The following is a 20,607-nucleotide window of genomic DNA, read 5'->3' as shown; positions in this document are numbered from 1 at the left end:
GAATGCCCAATCACCACAGAACCATGAAACTCAAATTGCCTTACAGCTCTCTCATGAACATACTTTTAATCTCATTGACCTGTCGTTATACTGCAACACATAAATCCAGATTTGGAGATCTTATGTCCAATCATAAATTGGGCTGGCAGACTTCCGATCAACAGAATAAAACTGTCTCCTGCGAGGTGGGTTTTTTATTTGTCAGCGCTGTTCCAGCAGACAGAGCGGAGGTGCAGTCAGCTTTTCTTAATAAACTATTCTTTAAAAAAAAATGGGGGAAAATCAGAAACCCAGCATGGAATTCACAAGAGAGAGAGAAAAAAAAAATGAGGTGATGTTTAAATAACATTAATGTTGGACATAAACATCGAATGTGGAAAATTGTGAATTAAGGGGTGTTTGCTTCTGCCATCATGGAGAAATGGTAGAAAAATAGAAGAGTTTGTGCCGTGGCATCCAGACACACAATTTTGGTCATAATTCTCTGTGTTTTCTGGGGGCAGGAGAGCACTCGTACGAACTTTATAGAATTCCTTCCTCTTTTCTTATCTCTTTTTCTCCTTTTACTTAAACGGGCAGCCTTGAATAAATCTAATTTCCCCTCCTTTGCATACAGTGTTTTATTCGGATTCAGCAGAGAATGAGGGATTTGAATTTTGTTTGGGTCGGTGGGAAGCTGGATGTGCAGGGAGACTTTGCTGTGCTGCTATCAGGCTGGGGGCAGTCATGCAGAAGAATTTCCCTGTGTGAAGGGAGATTACAAGAGGGAAATCCTGCTGGGCGCTGAGCGTGTTCAGGGTGGTGCAGCAGGCCCCTGTGCGAGTGCTGTGGCCAACTCCTGTTCTCCTCAATACAAATGTGTCCCCCAAAATGCTGCTGGAGCAGGTTTGCGTGTGTGTTTTCTCTTGATAGATCACTGTAGAAGAAAGCCCTGTGATGGACTTCTCCAGTAGCTCACACAACGCTCATTCATTCAACGCTCAGTGTTTCATTACATAGACATCACCTTTTCAATGCTCCCCTGCCGTATGCGTTATTCCATAAGATAATACACATGTTGAAAATCACCATTTCATACTCTTGCACTGTGCTGAACCCATCTTTTGTCTTCATCTCCCAAAGGGGTCTGGCGGACAGCAGCACAGGCTTCCCAGGACAGAGCTGCCTCCGTCATCCTTTGCATCCTGCCCGTCAGAACCCGCTCTGCTTGAAGCAGGTAAGTCAGTGACGTGCACCATCAGTACACAAGGCCCTGCCAACCCATGCTGAAGCCGAGCTGGTGGTCTAGAGGCAGTGTCCTTTCCTCTGTGTGGCTTCACTGAGGGCTTGTTGCTGCTAAGAAGAATTCTCCCTAAAGACAAAGAGCAGCTGAAGTTCTCTATTCCTCAAAATGTGGAGACCTTCTAACTTTCGGGGAGAGTCTGTGGTAGGAGTGGCTCATTTCAAGAGTTTCCTGGGCTTTTCAGTGTCCTTTGAGTGTTAGCGGGTTGAGACCACCCCTAGAACCTGAAGAGCTCTTGCTCTTAACCTGTTCCAGGCACCCGCACCTCACTGCAGCTGCACGCTGGGCAGGCAGGCAGTGCCTCCAGGTAGCCCTGCTGGTAGTTCTGGTGCTCTGAAACAGCAAAGCTTTGGACAAAAGTGCAGTTTTGGCTATTGCATCCCTCCAAGTGCTGTTCTGTGGCATGGCAGCTGCCGCCAGCTCTGGCTCTGCTCCTCAGCATTCCAGTCTTGCCCCCGTAACAATTCAGCAGCAGTCATCTGAGGAAACAAAGTACTTTGGACTCCCTCCTCTAGGGTTTTCTGTCCTCACGGTGTTTTGTTGAGGGCCTCTGTTTTCATAGCGCCGGGATAGATGGACTCCTAAAATATACAGCCAATTACACGGCAGAATTTATTAGACTTTATTCTGGTGCACGTTACGTGGTGGGGGTGGGGAAGAAAGCGCCAACTCTGGAAGGAAACCCATAGCAACTGAAACTGTAAGTGTGAGGATTAGAAGTCCCCATAAATATACCTGACTTTGCCATCACTGTTAATTAAATGCAAGTCATGAAACACGGGCCCAGAGCGCGTCGGTGACAGGGAGCAGCAGTGTTCAGAGGCAGGAAGGAAGAGCAAGCAGGGGAACGGCTCCATGGCCTGGGGCTGAGACGCAGAGCACAGCCAGGAGGGTTAAAGGCACGCAGGTGATTTAGAGCGAGCCCTCCCCAGCGAGGCAAAGGGGACTCTCTGATCAGTTATTAATGTTTCCTGTTTTATCTTCTCATCTTCGTGGGTTTAATTGTAAATTATCCGGCGTGCTGCGCTGCTCCGCTGTGTTTTCTTCTCCTGTCCCAGAGAGGCGATAGAGGAGGACGTGGTGATGCTAACAAGGAAGCCAGGCACGGGGAAGGCCTGTCCCCTCTCAGCTTTGCCTCAGGGCTGTGCAGCTCCAAACTGCGAAGCTCTCTGGGCCTCATGCTGTGATTTACTCAGCTTCTGAGGCCTTCTCCCCTCCAAATAACGTGCCAGGATTGGGCTTCTAGGAGCAGCGGTGCTTGGCTTCCCTCCAGATACGCGTGGCCCAGAGGGCCATGTCTGAGAGACCAGGACGAGGTACTGTGTTAATTCAGCTCTCCTGTAAACAGCTTCCTCGTTTTCTCCCCCTTGTCGTTATTCAAGCATTTTTCCTTTCCCAGCTCCGTTTCGCCCTTGGTAATCTCCCCAGCATGTACTCCATCAGCACTCCTGTGGGGCTTCTGTGCGTAGGAAATAAAGCCCATAGTTCAGCACTATCCATCTAATATCTTCTGACTGGTTTTAATCATAGCATTTTCCATTTAATTGGGAAGGCAGGCACACTTTGCATATTAATACGGCACAGCCCGCACCTCCTAAGCATTAAAAGCATAGATGTCTGGGATGTGCTGTGCAGCGGCTGTGAACCTGCTGGGCGTCTTTTAGCATCTCTGTGAATGGGATATTTTCAGCAGGGCTGGTTTCTGCCCTCCTGGTGGAAGTCCATTTGAAAAAAAAAAAAAAAAAAAAGGAAGAAAAAAAAAAAAAAGAATTATTCCCTCAAAAAATTGTATGGATTTCAGCCATTTAAATAATCGGTCTGTAGGCAGTGCAGCCGTTGCTCTGTCTGTTGTGTCCATTGTCTTTCCTAGATCACAACACTGCTGGTCCCATTGTCTATTGAGGACAGCCAAAGGGGAATATATCATCTTCCCTCCCTTCAGAACTGTTGGTCGTATAGCTCTTTCCCCTTCTGTGATCCATCTATTTTCATGAAAGACCCATTCTTTTTCTTCTTGGCTTCGTATTGCCACCCATCACTGGAGGCCGTCTGTGCAAAACCAATAGTTTTGTCTTCATTTCATTGTGGTTTTCATGACTCTTTCTTCTCCTTGGTCAAAACTTTCCTTAGGGCAGGCAAATTGGTTTGGATTTGGAGGCGGTCTCAGTAGGTCTTTTATGGTGAAAAAGCTTTTCAAGAACACGCTCACACACACCTTGCCACGTGGAAGGCGAGGAGGGGAATTCTTACCGTGATTTGCTATCAGCATCAGTTGGTGGTGTGCTAGATGCTGTACAGAAAGATAGCAAATGTGCAGCTCTGTTAGAAAGTGGAGGTGTTTGCTTTAGATTCCAGACAGGTCCTGCTTACAGTTTTCGTATTCTCTTGTAGTCTCCCTGTCTCCAAAGTTTTTGGTATACGTGGTATATATCTTTAAGGTTCCCATTCAAAGTTAGGAGAGAAAGAAAACTGATGAGCTGAGTCTGTTCTGACGTTTGCATTTATTTCCATTATTCACAAGAGCACAGATCTAGAGCCCTGCCATCTCGGGGAACAGTTGCCCATGGTTTTGTACGGCAGATGTGAGAAGAGAGGTGTGCATCAGGCAGTAACTTGCAGGCTGTGTGTGGCAGGGATTTTATCTTCCTTTCTGGTTGAGGCACACTGGCCACAGTGCTGGGTCCGTGTAATTTGTGTTGATCAGCTAAGCCTCCCTGCTTCTCCATTATTCCTGTTGAAGCCTTCAGGAAGCACCTGGGTTATTCAGCACCAAAGTGGCTTCCACTTCTCCTGGAAGAAGTCTGGAGTGCTCGGGTGCTGCTGCAAAGCTCGTTAGGCTCCCAGGCACTGGCTCACAGCTCTGCAGAAGTGCATAATGATGGCCCCGGGGGAACGGTGTTCTTAACTGGGGATTGTAGGGCACAATCTAATGCTTTGTCCTGCCTTGGTCATTGTGATCCCAGAGCCTCTGGGATTGGTTTGAGCTCTGATGCCACACAGAAACCCGTTGGGTGGGCACTGAGGAATGTTTGTGTATTTAGCTTCCAAGCTTGAGAGGATAACACAGATGAGGCCAGATGAAAAATAGATTGGCTTTGATTATAGATTTTAATCACCTCCAAGGCGATGCAGCATTTCAGCTTTCAGGAAAATCACAATATGTGAGCCAATTTTGTCCTGGTTATCAATAGGTTCGAGAGACTATCAGCAACCACAAATATGCACTTTTGCTATTTGTGTTTTTGCCATTCTTCAGTGTGGCAGCAACCCAGAAAGTTTCCAGGCATGGCTGTACCTGGGACCTTCTGGAGGCTGGTCTCTTGCGAGCTGGTGTTGTGGGAGTTGTGACTGCTCCGGGCCCCAGTGTGTACCACGGAGAGGTGATCCAGCAGAGGCACAGTTTAATTATAGAGGTAAGGCTAGGTCAGGAAATCTAGCTCTCCAGAAGCTGGTGGTATGATAGTAGAGGGCAAACAGAGCCAGATCTTGCATGCTGCATGTGTTTTCCTTGCTGATCTGTCATTGCTCCTGCAGCCTGTCAGTAGTCCTAGTCACTCCTGCTTTTCTGGTCTAGTAAGAGCTCTGTCATTGCGTCTCTGTCTTGACCTACAGTTCCCTGTAGACTTCATAATTACGGCCTTCTTTAAAACAGACATCACTTACCATGCCAGAAATTGTCACGGCGTGGGGGAGTAGATCAAAATCCATTAGGGAACAAGAGGTGACTGGATTCATTTCCACCTGAAATTTCAATTAAGCATTTCAGCATAAACCAAACCTAGACAGAATGACTCTGTTTTTTGAATTTCAGAATTGGTTTGTCAGGAAGAAGTAGATGGAGCTTTCCAGAGTTTAAAAGTGTACAGCAGCACTACAGACAGCTAAATAGAGCTGTAGATACCTGTAAGTATTTCAGATGCTGAAAGCCACAACTATGTAGAGGTTTTCCTCATGTTAATTTGTCTGCTGTGCCTGAAAGCTGGGTCTCCCAATGGAAACAGTCAAAACAGATTCTTCTACTCATTGTTGTTTCAACTGGAAACCCGGTAGTCTTTGCGTTTGTTGGAGCTAAAATAGTTCCCAAGATGATATTGTGGCACGTGTCTGCTAGGTGTCTGGTTCTCCAAAGCATCCAAGAGGATCAGTGATCTGTAACAGCGTGCTCTAGGTACATACCTATGCATCTCTGGACCCTTTTTTGAATATCTGATTGATACTGAACACCACGCGGGGAGGCATTTCCTACAGAGGAACCACGGCTCACCCATTACCGGTGTTCACTGTGTGCTTTCTTTTATGGAGAGGGGCCAACAGCCAGCCCCATCATCTGTGTTGTCACAGACATGGATAAGAGTTGGGCTGTGAAGTTGCCTAACCCATTTCTGAGCTCCCCCGAGCTTTGCTGTGTCCGTGGCTGTGTTCTTTCTGAAGCAGCAGCTAGCAGTTCCCTGGTGCTGCCGGTGTGGCTGCATCCCAGCGCCTGTTGGGCTAGGAAGCTGGAGGCTTGAGCTGAAACCTGCCAGCTGATTGCCAGTAGCTTTGGGGAGACAGCTGGCTCTCTGCGGCTTACCAGCAGCAGGCGGAGTGCGCAGATACCGCGCCTCCAACCCTGGAAAGCATCTGCTTGCAGCACCGCTGTGGAAACAGAGGAATGATACTGCTGGCATCCTGCACCAGGCAGGAGTGGAGAACGGAGGAAATTTTGAAATGGCAGTTGGTCTTTTTGTAAAGGAGCCTTGGTTTCCACTACCTTTTAAAATTTTCTCTCTCTCTCTTTTTTTTTTTTTTTCTTCCCCCAGATATTTCACAGGTCTGGACTATTTAACACTGACCCCCAGTGAGTGAGCTTCTCAGAGTAATTTGGAGGTTTCTTTTGTTAGGGGATGTTAGCCAGAGAGGCCTTGCGTGGCCTTTAGCACGCACTAACATTGAAGACAAAATGTGTTTCAGAAAGAGGAAGGACCTGGGTGTCGCAACACCTCCAGCCTTCCCCTGTTTCTGCCACTTTCTTGTTCCATATCCCCAGGAGACTTATTTAAACAATTTTCTTCATCAGTCTGTAATAAAGCACAATCACTGACCACCTGCGTTGCACTGGAGTTGTGACACACAGCTATCAAGGGCCTGTATCAATAGCTGGAAGAATGACAGAAGTTAGAGAAACATTACATTTCTTATTCTCCATGGACAGAAAAGAAAGGAGAATTGTAGAGGGTTTTTAATGTTTTTTGTTTTGTTTTTCTTATTTTCTATATTATAGCGAGACCATGAATTGCCCTGAAAGAGCACAAGAAGCTGTTCCTAAGGCTGGAAGGCATTAAAGAGTCGGGGGGCTTCTTGTCTTTAGCACAGTGTGGTTTTTGCAGTGGTTGTTGCTGCTTAAAAGAGGCTGGTAGGTGTATGGCACTAGCGGACTGGTGCTTCTGGAAATCAGTGCTGGGAAGGGGGGCTACAGGCAGGATAGCAGAGATCTTTGGCATTTCCTGGGCTATGAAAATAGTTCTGAGTTCTGTTCTTTTGACTGGCAACAGGAGTAATTTGCCTTCTTATTTATTAGGGACTCGTGAGATGGCTGGGGGGAGAAAGCAAAGGGAGAGAACGGCTAGAAAGCAACCGAATCAGCAGCTTAATCAGCAGCTTGTTACTGCGAAACACAAAAAGGATATCCCAAAGATTTAGGGACTGAGAAGCCAGTGGACTGCTTTGAGTCCACTCAATGTTTTTGTTGGACTGGAAGTCCCACGCTCCTGGCCCCTGCCGCGCACATCTTCTTGAACACATCCTTCCACGTTGTCGGTGTGTGTACATGAAATGAGACGTGTCCTGTGTGTGTGTACATCCACACGCACACAGAGCCGTGTACAGAAGCCATGCAAATTTGGGGGACAGCCTCGGGAGTCCCTGGAGAACAGGCTGTTATTGCACTTATTTTGTGTCACCCTCGTTTCTAATCAGACACACACACTCGCGCACACACCTCTCACTGGCTCTCTTCAGCCCTGTATCTATTTTCTTTTATTATCCTGGCAGGAGACGAGCTTCATTAGGGGAGCGGAGTCTCTAACAAGGATGGGGAATGGCAACAACAAAAGGATGTAGCAATATAAAGTTATGTCAAAAAACCTTTACAAGAAAAACGGCTGACATTAGAAACAGTGTGCATTAAAAATTCAAGACGGTTGGAAGCAGGGGCAGGACTGGAGAGAGAGAAACAAATAAATACCCAGGCTTTAAACTAATAAATCCTTGCATTTGGGAAATGTATCAAACCCTGCATGCTATTAAAACTGGCTTTATTTCTATTATTGTTAATAACAATGATAAATATATTTTTTTCTTGGATCTCAGTGTGGGCTATCTGCATTTTAAATACACACTTAACTGGCTGAGCAATCTTTGCCTTGTACAGTTTGCTGCTAATATTCGGCGGCTGGGAAGGCTGCTTCGTTGTGCCAGACGTGGAACTGGCTAACTGGGCCCAGCAAATCATTTTGGCTGTTCCTTGAGCAGCAGCCCCAGTTCAGTCAGCTCCGTAGAGTTACGCCAACACACCCGCCCTGTTTCTTTTGGCTGATCAGATAATCTGTCAGTCCGGCTACCCCTGGTTTGGGGTTTGTTTCTTTTCCACCATCAGGCTCTTTGCGGAGAATCCGTTGACCCAAACGCAAAACAGCCCGAGGCTAACCTGTGGGTAATAGATTAATTCGTTTTCGCAGGGAACTGAGAAAGCCAAATCTGTGTGCAAAGGGAGAAGGATTTGGAAAGGAAAAGTTAGACTGCTGTGCTCTTGAAGCATTAGAAAATTAGGATTTTATTCTGCTCTGGCCCTGAAGGTCTCTAACACATACTTGTTTCCCTCCTCCCTTGTGAGCTGGCCAACACACCCGTACAGGATAAATCTGGATCCCAAAGTCCTGCAATTAGCAGAGGTTGAAATGAGAACTGCCACTTGTGTCACCTGCCTCTAGAGAGCTGAAGACCTGGGTGCTGGGCAGCAAGCTTCTTTGTCACCATGCAGGTGAGCCGCACACCTTTGTGGTTTGCTGTGTTCCCCTAATTCTGGGAATTCACAAGAGGCCCTATGTTCTCCAGCCTGACCAGCCTGCTCCTTCCCACCTGCTCTAAATTCATGCTGAAATTGCGATTGCTCCCCCCCAGCTCCTCAGCCAGAACCTGCAGCAGCAGATGAGTGTGCCCGATGTTTTCCAGAACCTCTCGTGGTGCTTTATCTGCTTCTCGGGGTGTGTTAGCAGACGCCGATGGGTTACAGCACCGCGTCTGGATTTCCTGCGGTCTGGGGACCTGGCTTCCCAGCCTCTCCTTTGTGTCAGGTTTCTCCCACTTTTTACGAGGCTCATTCATGCTGTTGTAATTACAGACTTTTATAGACTTTCACCAAACCAGTTCTACCCACCTTTGGTTTGAAATGCAGTTAAACAAAACGCGGCGATGCACAGAGGTTACCGGTGGTTCTTGGGAGTGTCGGGCAGGGTGTGGGGGCAAAGGGTTCCCCCTGTCTGAGAGGACAGCTTGCTTTTGTTACTTCTGTTCAGCTGCCATGAAAAAAGGGTGAGAAGAAAACTCCCAAAGTGGGCGGCAGGCTGTCACCCTCTCCTAAACTCTGGCAGCTTCAGATTCATTTTTTTTTTTAAAAAAAAAAAGGTCCCAGGGAACAAAGGAGATGAAACGAGGAACCTGTTTCTTTGACACTTGCAGCTTTATTGCTTTAGACGTGGGAGCAGTAGAGCCATGCTTAATAAATCCTGGGATTTGGGAAGTATATCAAACTCTGCGTGGTATTAAAACTAGTTTAATGCCTAGTGCTACTGTCTGCTCTTCTTGCCACTTTCCAAGTGGCTCTCACACTCTGCCAGGTGCATGAACAGGTCAGAAAAAGAGGTTCCTGCCCACAGCTCTCCTGGTAGCAGTCTCTCCCTGTCTTTCCTCATCCTTCCTTGCTTCTAACCCAGCAGACAGACACAGGCTTGTCTTTCTGCCTCTTCTATGTATAAATGTATTGGTTTTACACGAAGAATGGGATGTTCTGCTGGACATGGAGGATTTTTTCCTGTTTTCTTGCTGCAAATGTTACAGGTTCCTTGAGGCCTTTTCCTCCCCGATTGTGCCTCTTCTCCAGTTTTCTTTCCTCAGTGGCACGAGGTGGGATATTGCCAAGTTCCCTGTCTTGCAGCTGCTCGGTCAAGCAACAGAAAATCTCCCCCGGTTTCTTCTTGCCTTCAGGGGACCGTATCGTGCCTCGACAGCCAAGCAGCCCACCACCAGGTTGGGATCTGTCGCCCTTCAAAGCCTGCTCTCTGTCGTGGCGGCGTGGCGAGGGAGTTATCCTGTTGTTTGGAAGTGTCGGTGGCAAGGGACAGCGGTGTGTTGTGGTTTGCTTAACGCCTCCTCCTCGGTTTCTTCACGTGACACCCAAACCAGAGGGAAAAAAGCTTTGCGTGTGGACAGACGGAGGAGCCTGGGAGCTGGGTCTTTTTCAGCTCCCTCTGTGATGTTAGTTCATGACCCTCTGTGTTGTATAATACCTGTGCGTGTTTTTTCACTGCCCTTCCATGTGCAGCAGGGCAGGGGAAGGAGGGAAAGAAGGTGGTGAAAGGCAGCTGGGGTCACCCTGTTGACAGCAAAACATCCTCTAAGAAAAAAATATTCACTTTGAAACGCCGTAAAACAACCTCCGTTTCTGTGTTTGTAGTTGTGTGTATGTATGCATGCAGGCGCTCTCTGTCTCTCTCACAGTTCTCCTCTTAATATTATTCATCCTTATTACATATCATTATTCTTTATTATGATTTATCTGCCATGCCACGACTTTATTATGATTTATACCCCTGCCCCCAAAAGAGCTTACAGAAGGCGTCACACGGCAAGAAGACAGGCATCCCTGCACAGGGGGAGAGACGTGGCTTTCTCCCTGAGCAGCGAGTCTAACTTTTCTTCTGAGCTGTAATGAACCCCAGTTCTTGGCTTCAGCGAAAGGCTTTTGGTTTGCTTGTACCAAGGCTACAAATCTACCTTTCACCCACAGTTATGGTCCCCAGTTCCTTTGCTGCTGAGCTTGAATAACTGCCAGCAGCGTCAATGGGAGCTGCTTGCTGCTGGAAATGGGGGAATAACGTCCCTACCTTCTCCTGCTTTTTCTAGATCTTGATTTTCATCTTTCCTATTACAGCAAATTGTTTAACGATTGCCCTTACAGCAGGCTGATCCTTGTCCTGGGTGGGGAGGAACTATCCTGGAGGCAGCGTTACCTCTTGGGTACATACGTGTAAGTGACAATGACCCCGCAAACGCTGCTGTCTGTGTTCCAGTAGCATTTTGGTGTTCACGTGGAGGAACCTTGACCTGTCACCTGTTTGTGAGCAAGGAGGTGCCCTCTTTTGTCAGCCGTGCTGCTTTGTTGAAGGAGCGAATCGCCGTGTCTTTGTTGAAGGACCTGAAGGAGGGAATTGCCATGTCTCCAGAACCTGGAAATTTGCTCCTCTCTTTGGTAAGAGGGTGCCTTAGCTCCCCAAACCAGAAATCTGAAGGAAGGAACCTGCTCTGCGGGCTAACGCCAGAATCTTCAAAGCAATGTAAAGGAGACCGGGGCTGTCTCCGAAGGAGCCTTTCAGATCTGAGTATTTGGGGAGCCCAAGGACTTGTGCTCTCCACTCCCTCAGAGCTTTTCACTGGGAAAAAAATGTGTATTTTTGCAATACAGCAACTCCATTTTTTTAGGGTCAAGGTCTTCGTGCTTCATCCACATTAAAATTAATGTTGGGCCAGACTTTGAGCTCCTTTGGAAACATCAGTCAAGACAGCAGCAGGTAACAGGGAGAAAAAAGAGGGAAGATGCAAAACCACAGGAATAAGAGAACCCTGGACCTTTTCTTAAGAAAATATTGCCGTTCCCTTTGAAGTGACCGAATCCCCTTGTGTGCCCCTGCGTTTGCCTTCAGCATCTTACTGTGTCCATTGTGTGATTGGTGTGCAGGCTGTGCCACCCATAAAGCCCATCCCCAGCCCTGGCTGCATTCCCCCTGCCCTGCTCTCATCCCTCCCTCATTACCGTGCTCCCGTGACTTTCCTCTGAATGCACACAGGAAGTGGCAGAGCTGTCAGAAAATCTGCATTTCCCGGAGATGATGTTTTTCATGGCAAGGAAGGTCAGATATTTTTTGTGTGTGTTACGGGAAACCCATGACAACGATAAAAACAAAAATGCCCCACCCTCGTGCTTCGTTAAGGGCCGGGATTTAAATGGTCCTGATGAGAGGGATAATCGCAGCTGGGGAAATGGGTCAAAGGCAGAAAGAGGAAAAACTTTGGAGAGCCGCTTTGGGGGTGGGAATACAGCAGTGAAGTGCTGTTTGATGACATGGATGCTCACTTTTGGTGCGGGTCATGCACTGTAACCTGGCATAAATAATCTTGGAGGGTGGTCAGAGCAGTGTGCAGCCTGGTGTGCCTTGTGGAGCCCCCTTGGTGGTGGGATGCCTGTGCGGGGTAAAGGAGGAGTTAACCAAAACCTTCAAACGCAACCAGCTCCCCTGTGGCAGAGCCGAGGAAACGAGCTCCGAGCTTAGGTTTCTGCATAGTGTTTGGGTTTTTTGATCTGGCATCCAGTTTGGATGCCTGAAGTTGCTAAAGCTGGCCTGGCGTGACTCTGATCCTATTTGAAACGTTGGCAAAACTCATGTGGAATTCAGCAACGCGAGGGAGAGCCGGGTTTTGGAGCACATCAGCGGTTGGGGACAGGGACTGTCATCTGCCCTTTGTCTGTAGGGCACCTAGCACGACACGGTCCTGGCGACAGGAGGCTCCGAGCCATAATGGCAATGCAAACAGCAAATGACAACATTTTGTGAGGTGAGCAGGGCTTAGGACAAGCATATATGTAAGTCGCATGCATGCATGTGTACGGGTAAGTGCCAGAGGCAGGGACTCGCAAATATTTAACCACAATAAGCAGAGACACATTTTCTTCCCTTTTCCCGAGGAGCCGGTCATCCATCCAGCTATTTTATTTATTTATTAAATATCACTGGAGATAGTTCAGCAGCAGGGGCGCGCTGCTCTGTCTCCCGGCCGATGATTGCCATCAGGCTGGAGAAATCAGTCATTTCTGGCAAGAAAAAAAACCGTTCGGTGGGTTAATGATGCAGGGTAAATACTGACAGTGGCCAGTGGTCTGAGCACACCAGACATGACCTAAGGGAATCATAGATTCCGAGGGGGCTGCTGTGTCTCCGTAATGTGATTGCCTCTTTATAATGGCCTCAACTTTTTTTTTTTTCCTTTTTTTTTTTTTTTTTTTTTTTTTTTCCCTTCCCCTTTATCATTATTGACCAAGGAGCATCAGTGAGGCTGGAGAATAAATAGTTCCCTGCTGGTTAACAACAGGCCCTCCACCGATTGCAAAGCCAGCCAGGCTCCATCATCACGATAGAAGCGGGGAGCACCCCAGGAGCCTCCCCTGCGGCTGCGGGGCGCAGGCTCCGGCACGGGACGCGGCCACAAACCCGGTCCCCTGCGCTCCCCCTCTCCATCCCCATCCCCAGCTCCGTCTGGGCGCTGCTGGCCGGGGCTGTTTGCACAACCTCCCCCGGCTGGGGCTGGCTCCAGGCTCCCGGGGGCGGGAGGTGCTGCTTTTCCAGCGGGTATTTGTCGGGTCAGAGGCTGCGCCGCCCGCCGGGCTCCGCGCCTCGCTCCCCGGGTTATTTATTGCCTCGCTCCCCGGCGGCAGCGCTGCGGCTCCGGGGCTGCTGCCAGCAACCCGCGGCGGCGGCGGGGAACCCGTCGGGGGGTTCCCGAGAAGCGACGAGGCCGTTTTTGGATGTGTGTGTCCCCCCCCCCCCCACAACCCCGGTCCCCATCCCGCTGCCCCCGCTCCCGGAGCTGGAGGCTCGCGGTCCCCCGGGGGCTGGTGCCGCCCGGGGGCGTTTGGTGGTCGATGGGGGGGGGGAAAAAATGGGGTGGGAGGCTTTTGTGGAGGTTGGCTGATTAAAAGCAGGCTGGAGCTGAGTTGGAAGGAAAGGAATCTAATCTATTTCTAATCGGGGTTTGATTTGGTGGAGCTGCAGGCAGGGTTAGGGCGCAGCATCCCAGCCTCCAGCGTGGTCCTTGGGCTGAAAGTCCAGGCACCCCAATGGGCTCCTCCTCTCCTCCCTCCAGCACCAGGTAGTCCCAGCGGGGAAAATTTTGTCTTTCAGGCTTCTCAGTGCTTGCAGCCTTCACCAGGAGGTTGGGGAGGGTGTGCAGCCACTGAGTGCTGCAAACCCATGGGCTCTGGAGCTGGGCAGAGCTGAGCTGGAAAGGGGAACTGCGAAAGGACGGGGCTGTAGCTCACCTCAGCACTCGTTCCTGAAGGTCAAAGGATGGGAGTGAGGCTGTAAATGTGCCCGTGATGGCCTTTGGAGAGCTGCAGGCGGTGTGCCTGGGCAGATAAGCTCGAGCAGTGGGCAGCCCGGCCTGGAGGATGGGGTCAGAGCCGTGTCACCCGGGCATGTATGCGTGCAACCACGCACCGTGCTGCTTCTGAAACAGAATTACTCAAATTCCACATGACGACACTGTTAGGTGATTTCCATTGATATTTCTGTTGAGTCACTCTATATAATTTGGCGTTTTAAGGTAAAAATGAACGCAGTCCCTAGGCTGACCTTATCTGCTCTTACGGGCTGGGCTGTGCGCCGTGGGTACCTGTAATCTAACGATCTCCTAGTGCTTTCCAGATCTTCATTAACATTTCACCCTGATTTCAGCTTGTTTATTCCTTTGCATGCAGATTTCTTGTGCGCCGGGTCGGGTTGTTTCCCTTGCCAGCAGGCTGCGTGCGTAGGGTCCCTCCACGGCTTTCACCTCCGGGGTTGTGACGTGAGCCTGCTCTGAGCGATGCGCTGGGAACACCACAGCATCGGGGAGAGGCCCGGCTTTGGTTGGCTTTGGAAATGCCCCTGCCTCGGGGAGGATTGCTGTGGCTTATGGGGAAAATGGTCTTGTTTCAAAGTTTGTGATGGGGATTCCAGTCGGAGCTTTACCCTCTGTACCTTCCGCAGCAGTTGTCCCTCGGGTCGAGGAGATGTGCTGGGAACTCTTCTGGAAAGGGCAGGCAACTCTAGGGTCCCCTCACGGGGCGGCCACACAGCTCACATTTCCCTTGCTAGGGCAAGCAGCTCACAACTCACTCCTGCTCCCGACAGCTTGACTTGTTAAGGTGCCTTCCAGAACTGAAACTTCTGTCCCTGCTTGCAGTGTATCAGCCTGCTCAAAACGTGTGGGAACTAGCGAGCAAATGTTTCTCTCTCACGGTGAGCTCCATCTCTCTCATCCCGATACAACTCCTTGGGCACAGGGGAATACAAGAAGCCAAGTAAGTATTATTTTGTTATAGTTCAGCTGCATTTCTTTCCTGGTGTTACCTGCTTGTCTGCGGATGCACCAGGGTCCCCAGGGCTCCTGAACACTTATTTTTATTTTTATTTCCCCATCTGTTGCCCTCACATTCACTCCTGGGCAATGGAAATGTACCCCAAAAACCTTTGTCTCCAGTTAATGGGGAGAGGAGAAAAGAGACTGTTAGAAACTCCTGGGATGTGCCAGGACAGCTGTTGATATGGGCAGGTCAAAAGAGACATGCACGTGGAGGGAACTTTTTACTCTGGAGGCAAAGGGGACTGCCCATGCAGGTGAGAAGGCCAAGGAAAAATGCTAACGAGTGCGAGGTGGTTAGCAGCAGTCAGAAGCTGCTAATTATCCCACGCTTCGGCTCGTTCTCATGGGAGCTGGGAAACTCGCTCTTTGATCCGCCTGGAGTTCATTTCATAATTGGATGGGGGTTCCAGGTGCTACCGCCGAGGGTTTTAGGGAGCTGATGGGAAGAGATAGTCAAATCGGGGGCCTCGGACGGTCACCGAGGTGTTCTCAGCCTTTTGCTAAAGGCGAACGACGAACGTCTTTCACCTTCTTGTCCTTACAGGGTTATTGATAGGGCTCTTTTGTATCGGCTCTTGGACGCTCTTTTCTTCACCACAGTCACCCTTAGGGTTCCAGCCTCTTTCCCTCCCGTTTCATGGAGAAGAGAGCCGAGTGTTTACTTCCTACTGCTTCGAAGCGGTTTGAATTGCATTAAGTTTGTACCTCATTGCTGCAGTTCCCTACGACTAGCCCAATAAATAGATTTACTGATTTAGTGGCATTTAGTGGTAGCTACTGCAGCAGCAAGGCTGGAGAGGGCTCCAAGAACATCAGTGCAAAGGGAATTTTGAATTTGTCATTGCAGATGACAAATGTTGAAAGCCTAATTCTGGCCGTTAGATCATTTCATGGGTAGTGCATCCAACCTAAGCAAAACAACTGGAGATGTAAAGATGTAATTTTTGCACTAAGTTGCTCATGAATGGGCTACGGCTCAAGATATTAGCAGAAATCAGCAGGAGAGGAAGAGTCACGCTTCCTGTCTGCTCCACGAGGAGACGAGCCCGCTCCCAAAACGCCTGGTCTCCCAGGAGCTCTGATTACAGACTCTCACTGCACTGCGGGTTCCTGCACTGTTTGCAGAAGAATTTCTCCTGTGGCAGACTGGAGACTGATAGGAACCAAGGAAGAAGGTCGGCCAGCTATAAAAAAAGTTGCAGAAGCACTGGTATCGTTATAGTACGTGGATATAACAGTGCGATCTCTGTTATTACTCCAAATAATGCCTTCTCTCGTTGAGTAATACAAATAGGGTCAGCAAACTACCTCTCAGAACAGCTTCCAAAGCAGGAATTATGCAGTAAGCAACGGCTCCGTAATTGTGTTGGTGAACTGCTGAGTGCAGGCAAACCCTGGCTCCTCTAACAGTCCCAGGAAACACCGCAGAGGAGGGCATCAGTGCTACCAAAGGGCCGGTGGTTTTCTAAAGAAATGTTTTCCTTAGCCAGCTGTATAATCTGAAATTAGGCAATAGCGCCTAGATACCAGAGTGGTATATAGGGATGGGAAGTAGCAACAACCTCTTGAGGACCTCCTTATGACTTAAAAAACCCACATGCATGCTGTGAGTGCTTGCAGCTCCAGATTGGACAAAAAACTGCATTCACCCAGCACACACACACTGGTCAGTCCTACTTTGCTGTTGGCCATGAGTCCTGCGTGGAGCTGTGTCCCCTGCCAGGACTGCTGACAGCGAGGGGCATGGGACACGCAGTCCCTGTCCCTGATGGAGGGGAGGATTATGGCAAGCGTGCTTCTTTCCACCACCAAAAGAGGAAGGTACTGCACAGCTTCCTTGTTGTTTGTAGGTGTATATGGCTGATCTGTGAGTATCTTAATGTGTGCATGTGTACAAACACACGGGTTACTTCTAGGAAGCACAACATGTTGTATTCTGTAGGTTAATCCAGATTAGGACTTGATTTCCATATTCATTCAGTGAGAACATGACAATATTGTAGTCCTAATGAAAATCCTGCATACGTTGGAACAATGGCCATTCTTGCAGTCAAACACAGCAGTCCCTGGTGAGTTATACTAGCTCTGCTCTTTCAGGTATTAGCAGGGGGAAGGGGGAGAATCTTGTGCTCAATAATATATGGATCCTTAAAGATTTTTTTTGAGCAAGTAATAATTCTTTAGAAATTAAGCCTAATTAAAAGCAATACCTTACCTATAAATGCATTCAGTTACTTTGTCAAGATAATTTTATTTTTGTTTCCTGTGATGTTGCCTTGTGCATCCTAATCAGCGTTTTGCTGTAATTGTGATGGGAGGCCGGACCACCGAGACAGGCTCCTTTAAAACCTGGAAGGAAGCAGCAAGCGGTTGGACGGTAATAGACTTGAGTGTCTTCTGGATATTTACAGTGGATTAGGCTTTTTATTTTAGGGTCAGTGCAGCCTTAACCTGAATGCAGTGGTTTATGGCTAATGCCAGCATCGCTTCTGGGTGCAAAGCACATGTGAGAAATGCCTGCGTGCTCGATGTGCTTGAAAGGGGAAAGGGGAACTCAGAAAGATCTCTTCCCTCCACTGCTCACCCTCAGTCATTGATCCCAGCTTCCTCCTAAGTCTTTCCCGGGTAGTGAAAAATGAAATGTGTGATGGAACCCAGCTTTTTGCCCCTTCAGCTGTTGGCACATCTGTTATTCTGCTGAGGATGAGATGCGAGCTACCATCTGGCTGAAATGTTAGTGACTGAAATTTTGGCGACTGCCCCGAAAAGCCAAGCTAATATTTCAGCAGCTTGTCTCTTCCCGGTCGGTATGCAGAGAACCTCAGGTTTGATATTTTAGCCCTTCTTGTCTTTCTGGGAGCACAAAGCAAAGCCAAACTAACCCTCCTGCTCACCCAGAGCCTATTCTCTGCGTGCACACGCCTGTGCATCGTTGTGTGTCGGTGTCTCACAGCTGCTGCCCCTTGGTGCCAGGCTGTCCCAGCTCCCTTGGGCTGGTTGCTGCAGGGCTGTACCTGCTCCCATCCTGTCCACAGCCGTTGCTAAGTCTGTGCTGAAGACGGCTGAGGAGAGCAATAGCTTTTGTGAACAATACAGTGTTCAGAATGCCTTTTTATACTTTCCTATGGAAGCAAAACTTGAAACGTTGTGCCAGTGTCTGGGGTAGTTTTTCAAGTGCGTGCTGACAATGTTATCTATTTGCATGTGTGTCTTCTGCATGCGAAGAGTGAGTGAGAGTGGTTTGTGCCATGTGTGGACACAGATTAGTTTTGGCTAAGGCAAGGAAGATGTATGACAAACAAACCCCTTTTCTCCTGCTGTGAACAAAATAGTTATTTGTAAGTATTTGCCAAACAGTTTGGATGAGCAATTTTAAGCATCAGGCATCAAAATTACTTGCAAACTGTTTGCTTTCTGCATGTGCCACTTATGTTGTGTTGTGGTTCATAATTATTTGTTTTTGCTCAGTGGCTGAGTTATTGAACTTGAGAAAAAACAGAGATATAGAAACATATAGTATGGGATAGGGATGAATGAGGAGTGTGAACACCCGGTGAGCTGTGCTTCCCAGCTCTGCTTTATGGAGATGTTCTCTCTGTTTTATGAGCAGAGAACCTGAGCTTGGAGTTGCTAGGTGAATTGCTGCAGTCACAAAGTGAAGCAAAATAAGCAGAAATAGAAGTTGGAATGCCTGACTCCACATGTAGAAAAGTTGGAGTTTGGAAGTCTGACAAACAAATAAAACTCGGTGCTAACTAGTTGCAGCAGGCAGCTTCTCTTGTCCACAAGCATGCTGCGTGTGCTGTGAAGCAAGGCAAGAAGAGCAGAAGAGTTGCCCGTCTTCCAAATCACCATAAAGAGATTCAAATGTGCAAATGCTTGTTTACATATTATTTGAAATTCCCTTTGTTTTGTTTTTGTTATTCTTTTTTTTTATATATATATCTTATCTAAGTTTTTGTTTGATTAAAGCACTCTGTTGCAGTGTAGTCATGGCAACAAGTTTACTTGAATGAGTCTCTTTTTCTAGGAATGTAAGATATAAAAGAAAAGAAAAACAAACCCAAACAAGACAGGCCTTCATGTGGTCCTGACCCAGCCTTTATTCATAATGATGGAGGCTAAGGGAGTAGTGAGTGAATGAGGAGCAAGCAGGGAGTTGTTTATGTGCGTTTGACTCCGTGAGTTTGCTGGAGACTCTGCTTATGTCTGCGCCTGTTCATACGAATGCCTTTGCATATCTTTTGTTCAAATACAACCTACTTGTGCATGACCACATAAGAGCTCTGGTCGCAGTGACGACGAAGTCCTGACCGCCTTCCTGTGCTGAGCTGGATTGTCCTGGTTACAGCTGCAGAGAGAGCACAGCGGCACAGACTTGGGTGAGAATTCCCTGGAGAAAAATCGGTCCACATCGGTGCAGCTCCTCTGTGATGTCTGCTTGAAACACCCCTGCTAACTCATTAACATTCAGCTACAGCAGATGGACGCTTGCAGTCATATCTGAAACTGCAATATAGACATCACCCAGCCTAGGACCTATGTGTACGTAAAGTTTTACAGTGCTGTAACAATAATTGTTCTGAAATGTTCCCGGTGGAAGTTGCACAGCTGTCTGGTGGGGTGCGGCTGTGCTAGCGGAGAGGTGATCTATGCTAATCCCGTAATTACTAGGGCATTGACTACACAACACCGATTTCTAGAAAGGAGGAGAATTAGAACAATACAAAACCCGTCTGCAGAGATGCCCAGTGATTTAAAGGCTTTCGAACACGTTAGCCCTAATTAATGTGAAAGCTGTAAGCCAGCTCAGGTAGTGTGTACTTCAGCACCTCCTAAATTGGTTAAGGCAGGTTCTACCTAGCCTTTAATTTGACCTCTCTAGCATGCATTAAAAGTAGTTACACCTTGATTACACTAGACTCTTGTGACACTTCACTTCCAAAGGATTAGCTACCAAAGTTCATCCGCCTAGTCTAAACAACTGTGCTTTGTGCACACGTGTTCGTATACGCTTGTGAAGGAGGGGACAGACCCAAGGCTGCTTCTTTTATAGCACTGTTTGGTGCTGGGGTGGCACGCCAAATGTTATCTTCTTCTTGGTGGCCACTAATTTTGTATTCTTTTAACCCAGCAATAGATTCCAGCCGTGCCCGGCTTCTTGGATAGTCAGTTTTTCAGTGTTTCTTTTTGTTACTATGATTGTAGGCGGGAAGGAAGGCAGGAAGTTGGAGAGGGGAGTAGCACAGAGTGATCTACAAGTGCTGGGACACAGCCAAGCTTTAGATTAATACATCATGACCGTCATTTCAGCATCTTTTGATATTGTGAGTTTTTCTTAGCAATGGAGCAGATTAGAGTAGAAAAAAGCAAGCAAACAAACAAACAAAATAAAAAAACAACAACCAACAACAACCCTAAAAACAAACTTTAAGGAAAAAGAGAATCTGGTGATGGCTTTCTTCTGCATTACAGCTTTGATATCTCAAGTCTTTCACAAGAGCTACAAATCAGCAGTAAATAACATCTCAGGAGAGAAGAATAGGCGAGAGAGAAAGATGTGTTTTTAATTGCAATATGGGCACAAAGAAAGAGTATAGTTAATACAGAGAGAAAAACAGGGAGGCTGTCCAACGGCTGGAACTGCAAAGAAGAAGGCACTTGCCTTAAAAGTAAAGGGTCAGAGAGAATTGTTAATATAACAGCAGCTTTGATACTTAAAGCCTTATTCCACTGGTGATTTCTGTAAGTGCTCTTTTTACATCATGCAGGCACCAGTTGAGTGTTGCTAAATTTGTTGCTTTCCAAAACCTTTGTAGGGAAGGGCAATCTCTTGTGGGCCTTGAACACTGAAGTGTGAAGTCAGTAAAAAAAATTTTTTCCATTGGTTTTAA

The 20,607-nt window shown here is 47.9% G+C and overlaps 1 protein-coding gene across 3 annotated transcripts in view; it reads left to right on the top strand.

Annotated features, from left to right (window-relative positions):
• The first annotated feature begins 1,122 nt into the window (after window positions 1-1,122).
• Window positions 1,123-20,607, top strand: part of SAMD11 (sterile alpha motif domain containing 11) — a 128,034-nt gene continuing 108,549 nt past the window's right edge. Inside the window, exon 1 of one of the 3 annotated variants that reach the window (XM_084495024.1) lies at window positions 1,123-1,216. The gene's annotated coding sequence lies outside the window, so the exon portion shown is untranslated. Of the gene's footprint in view, window positions 1,217-8,201; window positions 8,301-20,607 lie in introns of those variants that run through there. The other 2 variants (XM_084495022.1, XM_084495023.1) reach the window with 2 other exon arrangements.

This window comes from Aythya ferina, assembly GCF_964211825.1.
Source record: "Aythya ferina genome assembly, chromosome: 21".
NCBI classification, from domain to species: domain Eukaryota; kingdom Metazoa; phylum Chordata; class Aves; order Anseriformes; family Anatidae; genus Aythya; species Aythya ferina.
The sequence above is the reverse complement of the archived record's forward strand: the minus strand, read 5'-3'. Positions and strand labels throughout refer to the sequence as shown.